The sequence below is a fragment of the Odontesthes bonariensis genome, chromosome 21 (genome assembly GCF_027942865.1).
Source record: "Odontesthes bonariensis isolate fOdoBon6 chromosome 21, fOdoBon6.hap1, whole genome shotgun sequence".
Classification (NCBI taxonomy): domain Eukaryota; kingdom Metazoa; phylum Chordata; class Actinopteri; order Atheriniformes; family Atherinopsidae; genus Odontesthes; species Odontesthes bonariensis.
In genome coordinates, this window is record NC_134526.1 from 9,051,056 (window position 1) to 9,061,362 (window position 10,307).

The 10,307-nt window shown below is 39.4% G+C and overlaps 1 protein-coding gene across 2 annotated transcripts in view; it reads right to left on the bottom strand.

Moving 5' to 3' along the window:
* The window catches only part of eif3d (eukaryotic translation initiation factor 3, subunit D), a 145,550-nt gene that overhangs the window by 80,419 nt on the left and 54,824 nt on the right, over nucleotides 1-10,307 (bottom strand). The window contains exon 1 of one of the 2 annotated variants that reach the window (XM_075453440.1): nucleotides 9,539-9,542. The exons of the other annotated variant lie outside the window; for it this stretch is intronic. The gene's annotated coding sequence lies outside the window, so the exon portion shown is untranslated. Of the gene's footprint in view, nucleotides 1-9,538; nucleotides 9,543-10,307 lie in introns of those variants that run through there. 2 annotated transcript variants of the gene reach the window in all.

A 10,307-nucleotide genomic window follows, 5' to 3' on the forward strand; every position in this document is an offset into this window, starting at 1 on the left:
GACTATTTTATCAAAGTTAACAGGAACAAAAAAATCTTTCTTGGCGAGGATACAGCAAAAGGTAATCTTGGAACTTTGAACATGCTTGGAAAAGGCGTGATGCACGTAAGACTAACTGATACAACACACTGGCACAAGACAAGGAGAGACGCAGACTCTTATGCACACAGGGATAATAGGGAACAGGTGGAATCATTCATACGCCAATCAGACTGGAACACGGGAGGAAGGGCAAGTGTCCTGAAACGAGAGGGAGAGTTAACATTTCAAAAATAAAACCAGAAATGACGAGACATGACATGGATATGAGACCAAAAACCCACTTGACCTCACATAACTAAACTCTGATTTTTACTCTGATTTGACTATGAGCTATTTTCATTATAGACTTTCAACTCGTTCTTTTTATTGTTGGGGTTTAATGTTGTGAATGTTTGGGGTTAGATACAATTAATCAGCTTCAAATATCCAATGTTCTAGTTGTGTTTTCCATGTTCGTTTTGTCTTTGTGCATTACAGCTTCCGCCTTCTTATATTTCCACATGTTCCATCAGTTCCATCAGCTCACACCTGAGGTTTATCTGACATCACTCAGCTGCTATATATACACCCCGGTTCTTTCTGAGCTTTTTATCTTCAGAGTCAAGCCTTCTTTTCATTATTGGTTCCTTTCAAGTTCTCCTGGCTTTAGATTTTTTTTTCTTTTCATGTTTTTCATCTAAAACCAGATTTATTGTCTTATGTTTCTATTTATCTTTGCATACAGAGTGTGCAGAGCGAAGGATTGTGAGAATGAAGCCAATGCAGCGGCTATGGAGAGGTTGCATGAAGTCCTAAAAGCTGACGTTGGTGTGTTGGTGTGTGTAGGTAAAATGCTGGTTGGTTGAAAGTGAACTTGACCTCAATTAAACTCAATTTCACCATAAAGAGGAAGAAACAGAAAATAATTACTAATGAAGAAATACAGTAAGAGGCTGAACTGGGCAATCTTATTTATCTTTAACTCTGTTTCACTCCGTAACTAAGCAGCTACTTATCCACAATGATATCTGTTTCCACGGCAGAAACACAAACTATAGCAGTCCACATTTCCTCCTGTGGCAGCGAAAATCTACATCAGAACTCAGAACTATGCAGGGAACCCAAAACTCCTGAAGTTGTTTGTTCCACTGCCTGCCTCTTAGCGTTTGACCTGTGTCTTCACTGGATTTCTGGACTGCAGCCTGCCTCTTGTGTTGTGCATTCTGGACCCACCGTTAAGATTTACACAGACCTCGGAAGGTTGGACTTTTATGTTTTCTCAAACATGACCAATTAGTGAAAAGAGATCAGCTTTAATTTGTTGTCGATACCTTCCACACAACGTTTGGCCTCTGGCATCTTATTCGTGATTAATCTATCGCATTAAGTGGCTCATCACACTCTAGGGTCCTTTAGCTCGGAGAGCAAAAAAAAAAACAGAAACAAACATTTATCTAATAAAGTTCAACAGACTATGATGTGTATGTGTGTTTGAACATTAGATTATTTATTGAGTGAGAACCAAATGAACACAGTGACTGTGCAATAATGTTTAATTCTGCTAAATTTGTGTTGTCATGACGCCGCAAAGTCTTCACTTAATCCCTGAAACACCACAAATTAAACTGAACAAAGGCCAAACTGATCAGATATGTCTGTATCAGCACAACTCTACACTGTAAACAGTTCTGGAAAAGATGCTTTTTCAAAAAATGCTTGGTCGGTAATTTGAGCCGAACACTGATGGTGTAACAACTCCTAATGCAAGATAGTTAAAGGGGGCCATCACAGAGCATCACAGAGCATCACAATATCAATGCTTTGATCCATGGTAGAGGAGTAGATGCAAACAGGCTGGAGGCAAACTAATGGTGAACTGGAGAAATCTTTCATGACAATAAAAGATCATTTTTTTCTGAACTGGTACATCTACAACCCTGTGAACAGCTGACTGATGCATTTGAAAACAGCACAGCTTGTAGACTCGTACTTTTATCTACAATGAGACCAAAATGCAGATGCAAAGACACTTTTCATGCACGAAAGGGAGTACAGAGTTGGGATAATGACATGTTTCCATCACAGATGAAACAGTCTGTGCCCCTTAATGAGTATTTGCACACTGACATTCAGTGTGAGCATGAACCTCTACGTTTCCACCTGTAAAAAATATTATGCTTTGCTCTTTCATTGACAAATTTTCCAGGATGAAAAAAAGCTGAATTATCCTTTAAATGGTAACACCAAATACACCCGTAAGCTTTTAAGCTTTCCTCACCAAAGACAGGAACTATTGGAGCGGTGTTCAACTACAATAGTGTTCAACTTTGCTCTCAGCTTCTTTTTTTTTCCAACCAGAACGTTAAAATTTCTTCTTCATTTGCGAAGTGAAAAACAAAGAAAAATAAGGATAACAGGCTAAACTGTAAAAAAGGACACGTGAAGAGTCGGTCAGAGAAAAAGGTAGAAAGCACACAGACAAAACAGGAATGTGTTCCCAAAGTTTTGTGTCTTTTATACACAGTGGTATGCTCGTTTCTGGAGGGGGGCGGCTGCAGGGCATTCATGCAGCTTTGACAGTGCTGAATCATTTATTGTGAGTTGTGCAGCATTTCAGCGACTTCAGAGGCAGCAAACTATCCCTAATATCAGAATATTATTTATTATTTATTATAAAGCAAACGATTGCCCTCGAGACAAGTTTTGTCCTTGAAAACCAGGGTAGGTGGCAGATCACCTGCGCAGCGCTCCTGTGAGTCTTATTTGGGCACCTTCATCACCAAAATAACATGTCATAAGCGTAAAGGCCGACTCAGTGCATGAAATGTGCAAATCGACAGGTTATATTCACCTCTCTGGCTAAGCTCAGTTCCTTTAGTTTCACCTCTGGGAGGTGGTCTCAGCTTTTGTCTCGTTTTGTGCCGAGAGTTCAACTTCCTCTCGTTCTTGTCCTCCAGCGTTCTCCTCGTTTCTCTCTGAAAACAGCCCAACAGCAGAAACTAATCAACTATGGCTTTGATCAACCTGCTGTTGAGTTCTGTGAAATCATTGTGAGATCCACTGACTCTGGGTGAAATAGAAGCTGCTTCAGCTGACACGCCTGGTCCTTTTTACCTTCTATGTCCACACGCCCTCTCTATTTTCCCATCTCCTTGTACAGAGAATGTGAAGATGCTTCACGCCATGTGGTGCGCTGGGACATCTTGTGAGGAACACTCTCCTATTACTGTAACTCCGCTTCTGACCACAGTTGCCTGGTTAGATTTAGCTTTGTTTGGCTAAAACAGTCAAATCTTGAGAAGAGAAGAGAAGAGAAGAGAAGAGAAGAGAAGAGAAGAGAAGAGAAGAGAAGAGAAGAGAGGAAGAAGGATGAAAAATGTGAAAGAAGATGGACATTACTGGGAGTAATTAAAATGCAGCCTTGAATGCAAGATCTCCTCATTAACATGTGCTAAATCTGACCCCATAAACAATTAAAATGTGACCAAATTCATTCAGTGATGTGTTCATTTTATGGAGTCATGTGGAGTGGATTTTTTGCGTCACTATTTTGACAGTCTTTAACAATTGTGTTTATATATACTGTATATTTTCACTTGCAGTGGACATGTAGCTTTAACATTTGGTTAAGAGGATTATAAATAGACTGAGATATGAGTTAAGAGGCTGATCCAACCGTTTGAGTGCAGAAACAGTTTCCTGAAGTTGGAATTCTGTGCTCACAAAAGACCGGCTCAGAGCAAGCAAGAATACGATATGACATCCAAACAAAGATCGCAGATTAGTAAAAAAACAACTGTTCTTGTGACAGTTATTTCAGATCAGATGCTACCTCTTTGTTCTCCTAAGTGAGATTATTCTGTGGCACATGCTTCTGTGAAGTGTCGAATAGTTATTCTGAAGAGTCCATTTGCAGAAAGCACAACATTTTCTGTCCTTGTTCTCTCGTAGTACGGGGACTCTGTCGGCTGAACAGCCTTAACATCTGAACTCTCACAAACCTGATGAGTAATTGGCAATGAGTGCTCTTGGAGATGGATGAATTCAATATTGTCGAAAATACATAGGAGAGTGTTCTTAATCATCCAACCTTGAGCACTAAATAAGCACACTTACTGCATATTTCTTAGAGGAATGGGAGCTGCTCTTTGTTGAGTTTAATGTCAAACGTGGTGGACACATGTAGCTGATGTTACTTGTTGCTAAAGCCTGTGATCTAAACAACCATACGAAGGTAGATCATTGATCCGAAACTCTGATTCAACAGTAACAGGGGTACTAAAGTCATGGTGGGAGCTGAAATAAGTAGTCTTATTAGGGTATCAGTTCATATGTTAATGTGTTTCATTCAGCGTTAAATTAATACACTGAATATATAAATACTGACTCTTACTCATTGTAAAAGTCTGACGCTTTGCCACAAGCATGGCGAGGTCAGTTTAACTCTCGCCGGGAAACAAACCAAGCTGTTTTTTCCAGGCAGACTTAAGGTGCTTCAAACGTTGGTATGAATACAAACATTGGGTGTATGATAACAGTTAAAGAGTCAACAAACACAGGCTGTTTGAATATGCACACTCACCCAGTTAATTGACTAGACACTATCCAGTGTTTATAGATGTTTAAGATTCAAGTACTTCTAACTGGAGCGATTGGTCTCGGCAGAGTGGTCCTCCTGGGAGGTTGGTAGTTCAATCCTCAGCATGTCAATGTGTTGGGGAAGATGCTGAACATTGCCTCCAATATATTAATCTGTGTGTGACTGTAGGGATAAGCTGCAGCAAACTGCCTAAAGAGAGCATCCACAGTGTCTAATAAGAGGGGAGTATATGAATGTGTGTGATTGTAGGAATGGGAAACACATCTAAAAAGCTTTGTGGTTGATTATAAACCTAAAAAGATTATTTAAAAAAAAGAACAATTTGATAATAGTTGAGGTAATAAAGGCTCGTTGCTATAAGAAAAATCCAGAAAAGACAAAGAGTTGATTGCTGGTAAGTTCATATCTCAGGCTCCAGTGGATCCGTTTGAATAATATTATTTTTCGCAAAATAAGAAAAATGTCTCTGATCCTCTTTGATTTTACAGTGTGTGTGAATATTTGTTATGATACTCAAAAATAACATAAAAATGTCCAAAACCAAGCTATGCTAATGAAAAATGATTATAGTGGAAAAGCAATGTTTTGTCTTGTTTTCTGCATCTGAGGCAAACAAAGTACTTTAGTTCTCACCGGAGGCGTTGTGTAATGATTCAGATGTGATCAGGTTTCTCTGCCTGGTAAGAATGATTGTAAATTTATCTACCACCTCATCCTTATGGAATAAATTCCGCAAATATGTTTCACTGCAAGTCTTTTAAAGGAAAAGTACCACAACATTGTGACTAGACAATACTGAAATGAGTCTAGTCTCACTGGGACATGACGGGATTTACAGTCATGGATCTAGACTAAAGGTTTTATTATGAGACGGTTTCATTCGTTTCCCTCTACGTTTATACTGTGGTGTTGTTGACATTCTGTGTGAAGTTCCTGCAGGTTCTTTCCCACATGTAATGGCGGCGTTACAAGTTGTTGTTTTCTGTGCAGATTGTGTATGATAATTAAAATGTTGCTTCAAAGGGAAGGTCCCTCCCTGTGCATATACTTTACTGATATATTGTCTCAGAGACCTTCCAGCACTGAGATAATGAATAATGTATGCATGACAAGACACATCTAAACATAAATCCTCTGCTCTATCTGCACACTGCCCACATTTCCCAGCTGTAAATAGACCTGCATGTCTTACCTAAAGCTCTCTAATCTTACAAAGCAACATTATGCATTATGGATATCAGGTTACCATAGCAACTGAACAAAACACCAGGGCCTCAAATCAGTCGCTCGATGAGAGGAGTGCTACAAACCAAACTTTCCCAGAGGTAGTGTGCCAGACTTTGGTCGACTGAGGAGGAAAGTCGCTGCTGTTTGAAACCTGATGATGAATCAAAACACTTAGTACACCTGGTTGAGCAAGCGGAGAGATCCTAAATGACTCAAATTGGAATAGATGGCACCTCAATAATTACCAATATCAAAGACAATTTGGATACCACAAAAGGCACCTGGATACCACAGCTGCCGGAACATTTGCTTCACAGAGACTTCACCTGCAAACTGCTTAAACTTTGATGTCATGACAGTGCTGCTTGTCACAGGCATTTTGTTGGTTTTGTGCCTGCTGTGTCTTTGTGGTACATTCCATCTCTTTGTGGACCTATTGTGAAGTAATTTCAATATCTCTGGTTGGTTTGGATGTCTTTGTAATCTAGTGAGCCAGCTCGTTGGGCTGCAACATAAAATGGGGACTGAACAAAGTAGTTCAGAAAAAGCAAGGGTCCTAAAAGGTCAGGATTTCTTTTTTCTGCACCTTCACAAGCAAATGAAGCATAATGGCTCTTTTAAGGCCAGACACCACCGAGATTACCAAGAGTAATCACCTTCACAGTACATGACACCAGAAAAAAATGAGTATTAGTTACCAGTGGTATGAAGTATTGATTTTAAAGCTTTCGTGCTTGTTTTTAAGCCATAAAACTGGACATGCCCCACCCAGCCTTATAATTGTCAGCCTTTTCCTCCCTTATGCCCTCTTAGATGTGCAGTGCAGCTGCTGCTCTTTGTCCCCAGGGCAGGGATGGAGACAGAGGGCAGCAAAGTATTCACAGTTGCAGCTCCAGATCTGGAATAATCCACTGAGAATTAAACACGCAGCTTCTGTCTCATCTTTTAAAAACTCATGCTGTACTTTGCTGTTATTTATTTTTTAGTTTTCACTCTCTGTTTTTAGGGAATGTATGTTTTTAAGACTGTAAAGTCATTTGTAAACTTGTATAGTTTGTAAAGTGAATATCAACACAACTGAATTATGAATAAAGCTACTCTCATTTAGATATTCTTCTGTTTCTTTTGTCATGAGGCTAAAACAAAATCAGCCCTGAAAGAAGCTCCAGACTGTCGCTCTGCTCTAATAACATCCGGATTTTCTAACCACAACAGACATCTGACAAAGTCCACATGATCTCCCACAGATGAATTTAGAAGAGGCAGAATGTCTCGAATGTTTTCTCACACAGTCTACAGCATCATAGCTTCGGACATACTTCAGTCAGTAGCTGGACTTTGCTCCCGGGCGTGTGAACAGGTCTGTTCAGTCTGTAACTGTACAGTTTCACAAACACTTAGAACAAAAATTTAAGACATGACTCACAGTAATACTTCCTGCCATTTCCACTCAAACAAAATTCTAAAGCAAATTCTAACAAATCCTATATCTCCTTTTGTGTTATTGTCTTTTCATGTCTTTTTATGCTCATTTTGTGTTTTGATTTATGGGTTTTTTTTATGTTGCTGTACATCTCATACTGCTCATTTTCTGATCAGTTGTGAGTTATACAAGGTCATTGTCCATCTGTTTTTGGTCATTTTGTCTATTTTTTTTTAATGTAATTTAACATTTGATTGTATTTTTTTTTGGGGGGGGGGGTTGTCTGTTGTCGTTGTCTCTTGTGGGTTGTGTTGTGTTCTTTGCAGTGATTTAGCCTTCATTTGTAATCAGTTTGCATTTGTTTGCGATTATTTCCCATCTCTGTGATCAATTTGTGTCTCATTGGTGTAACTTTGTGACTATACCCAGTTTCATGTCACTATTTGGTCACTTAGTGGTTATCGTCCATTCCTTAAAAGTCATGGTGTATCTCTCTGTGCACATTTTGAATCTATTTATGAATGTTACGTGTTTCATTATAGTTGTGTGGGTGACTCCAGTTTTGACATGTTCACACTGACATTAAGACCCTGGTCCCTTGACCCCTGGGTCCTCGAGGATATATATATCCAGAAGGCCCGTTTAGTAACAACTGGCTGATATTTAAAAAAAATCTTTCTTATTGCAAACTTTCCTCCTAAATATGGAACTGTGAGAACAAACCATTCAGGCATTATGTACCAGAGAGTACAACGACAGAAGCCATTAATGCTGGATCAAAGCCGAGTAGACAGAACAGGCTGCAGCTGGCAGATTACCTTGTCTTATAACAAACCCTCCTGATGATTGGCAGCAGGGAGGAATGAGCTTAATTTGACAAAGGTCAACTCTGAATAATCCGTCTGAGAACACGTCGACGGGAGTATTTATGCTAGCTGCTTTCATGTCTGCAATGAAGTACTTTGTGTTTTCAAGTTGGAGAAAAGTTGTTCCTGTCCCTCTAATTTTAAAGTGTTATCAGTCACGCTGTGGTATTCAACGTATTAACCATGCAGGGCATTAAGTGGCCTAAAATGTGCAGGTACCTACATCATTACACTACCTGCAGCAGCCTGGACTGTTGACAGGTTTGTACCACAGTTTCATGCAGACTGTGCCAAATTGGGAAGTTCCTCAGCAGAAAGAGAGATTCATCAGACCAGTTTTGGTTGGCACATAGCAGCTAACTCTGACTGACATTGTGGAACTTCGCATAGTTTTTTTCAGTCCATCCAGCTCAGAGTTGTTGCTTGTTGAGCTGCGTTTCTGTACAGCATGGGTGGATAACTTATGATGGCCTTTCTGTCAGTTTAAACCAGCCAAGTGTCAGATTTTTCTTTAGAAAGAGATATTTGTCTGCAGCTCAATGGTATTAAGATCTGGAAGTTGCCTCCCTTTCCTTATGTTCCAGTTTCCCTTTTCCCCTTTGTTTCCTGTGAATCCTTTTTGCAATATTTAGCAGTTTTGTCCTCTGCTCCTCCCAGGATTATGACCACTGAAGTCAGTTTTATTCACCGGCTTTTACTCACAGCTTGCAGCCTGCCTCAGAATCCTGCACATGGGAACTCAGTAAGTTACCACTTCAGAAATCTCTCCCACAGGGGGAACAATCGCCACCCCAATCATCCCGCCAGGAGAATCCAGAAGGGTCTGTTCATGACTACTCACAGTCAGTTGACTCTGCTGTCTCTGAAAACCCAAGAATAATTTCTTACCTGGTGAGCTTGACACTGACCTGTCACCTGTTGAGATTTGCACACAGAGCCTCAAAATACTTTTGGGAAATGCTTGAATCTAATGAATAAACCTTTTGAAACTACTTGCTTTGAGTGTCTCTGCTTCCAGGGTCCAATCTCTGTCTCAAACCATGACAAATATATGGGTTTTGTCCCTCATCGTTCTGAATAATTCTGATCAAACTTTAGAAACTTGTGTGATGAGAATAAATTAGATCGGCAAAGTCAGAAATTCTAATGCTATCTGGAGTATTTAATATATGGCACTACTGCCGTCTGATTGGATGAGCTGGTTTTCCTAATAAGTGCTTGGTTAGTGTATGAACACAGAAAACTGAGCTGGTAATTACAGTGTATTTTTTGTGAAGTAAAACCTTAAAAAAAAACTTAGCCTTTACTTCCACACAGTGAGTCACAGAGTAAAAACACACATTTTCTCATAAAGTTTAAAAATATCTGACCTATTACACGGAACAAACCCAGATGCACACATGATTGATGACTTGCTTTGCAAAAAATCTATTTAAAACGTAATGTGTTTCTTTAGTTTAATCCCCCAAAAGCTTTGCAGTCTTTACGTCCAAAGTCATTGCAGTCTTTGTAAGCTGCTGAATGCACTCAACCAGTAGAATTTAATGACCTCTTGATTGATACTGATTGAACTGTCATGATTACAGATCAGTTCATCAGACTATCGTCCCATGAAGAACATCCTATAAATACTTTAAGGGATATGTTGTAAGTTTTCTACCAGATGGGACATTTTTTTCTCGAATATTCACACGCAGTTGTCTGCTGACCGTTGAGTACTTGCATGTGAAAGCTTTTCAACCTTCATGACTAAGTAAAACATCAATGTAAAATAGATAAAGGTAGCATTATAAACTAAATAAAAAGGTTCCGTAATTGACCTCTGAGGTCCCCCACATTGCATTTGGTTTATTAATTATCATCAATAAGTCTACTAGAGTAATAGCAGAAAGTAATAATTTGATTGAAATGACAGTATGCCAGTCACCTTAACAGTAAATTCACAGTCATCACCTGCATACCCTGATTTAGTGTATTTCATCTGTTTATCCAGTAACAAACTATTTCTCCTGTTAATAAACTGATCCCAACAACTACTGTGTGTTTAATCCTGAGACTGTTAAGAGCTCCACTGCTGTCTAAAGAGTCTCAAAAAATGGGCCAAACTAACCTTTATTACCACAAACACACGCACAGCGTTTTGTTTTGACTCATTTGACTTCAGGAAATC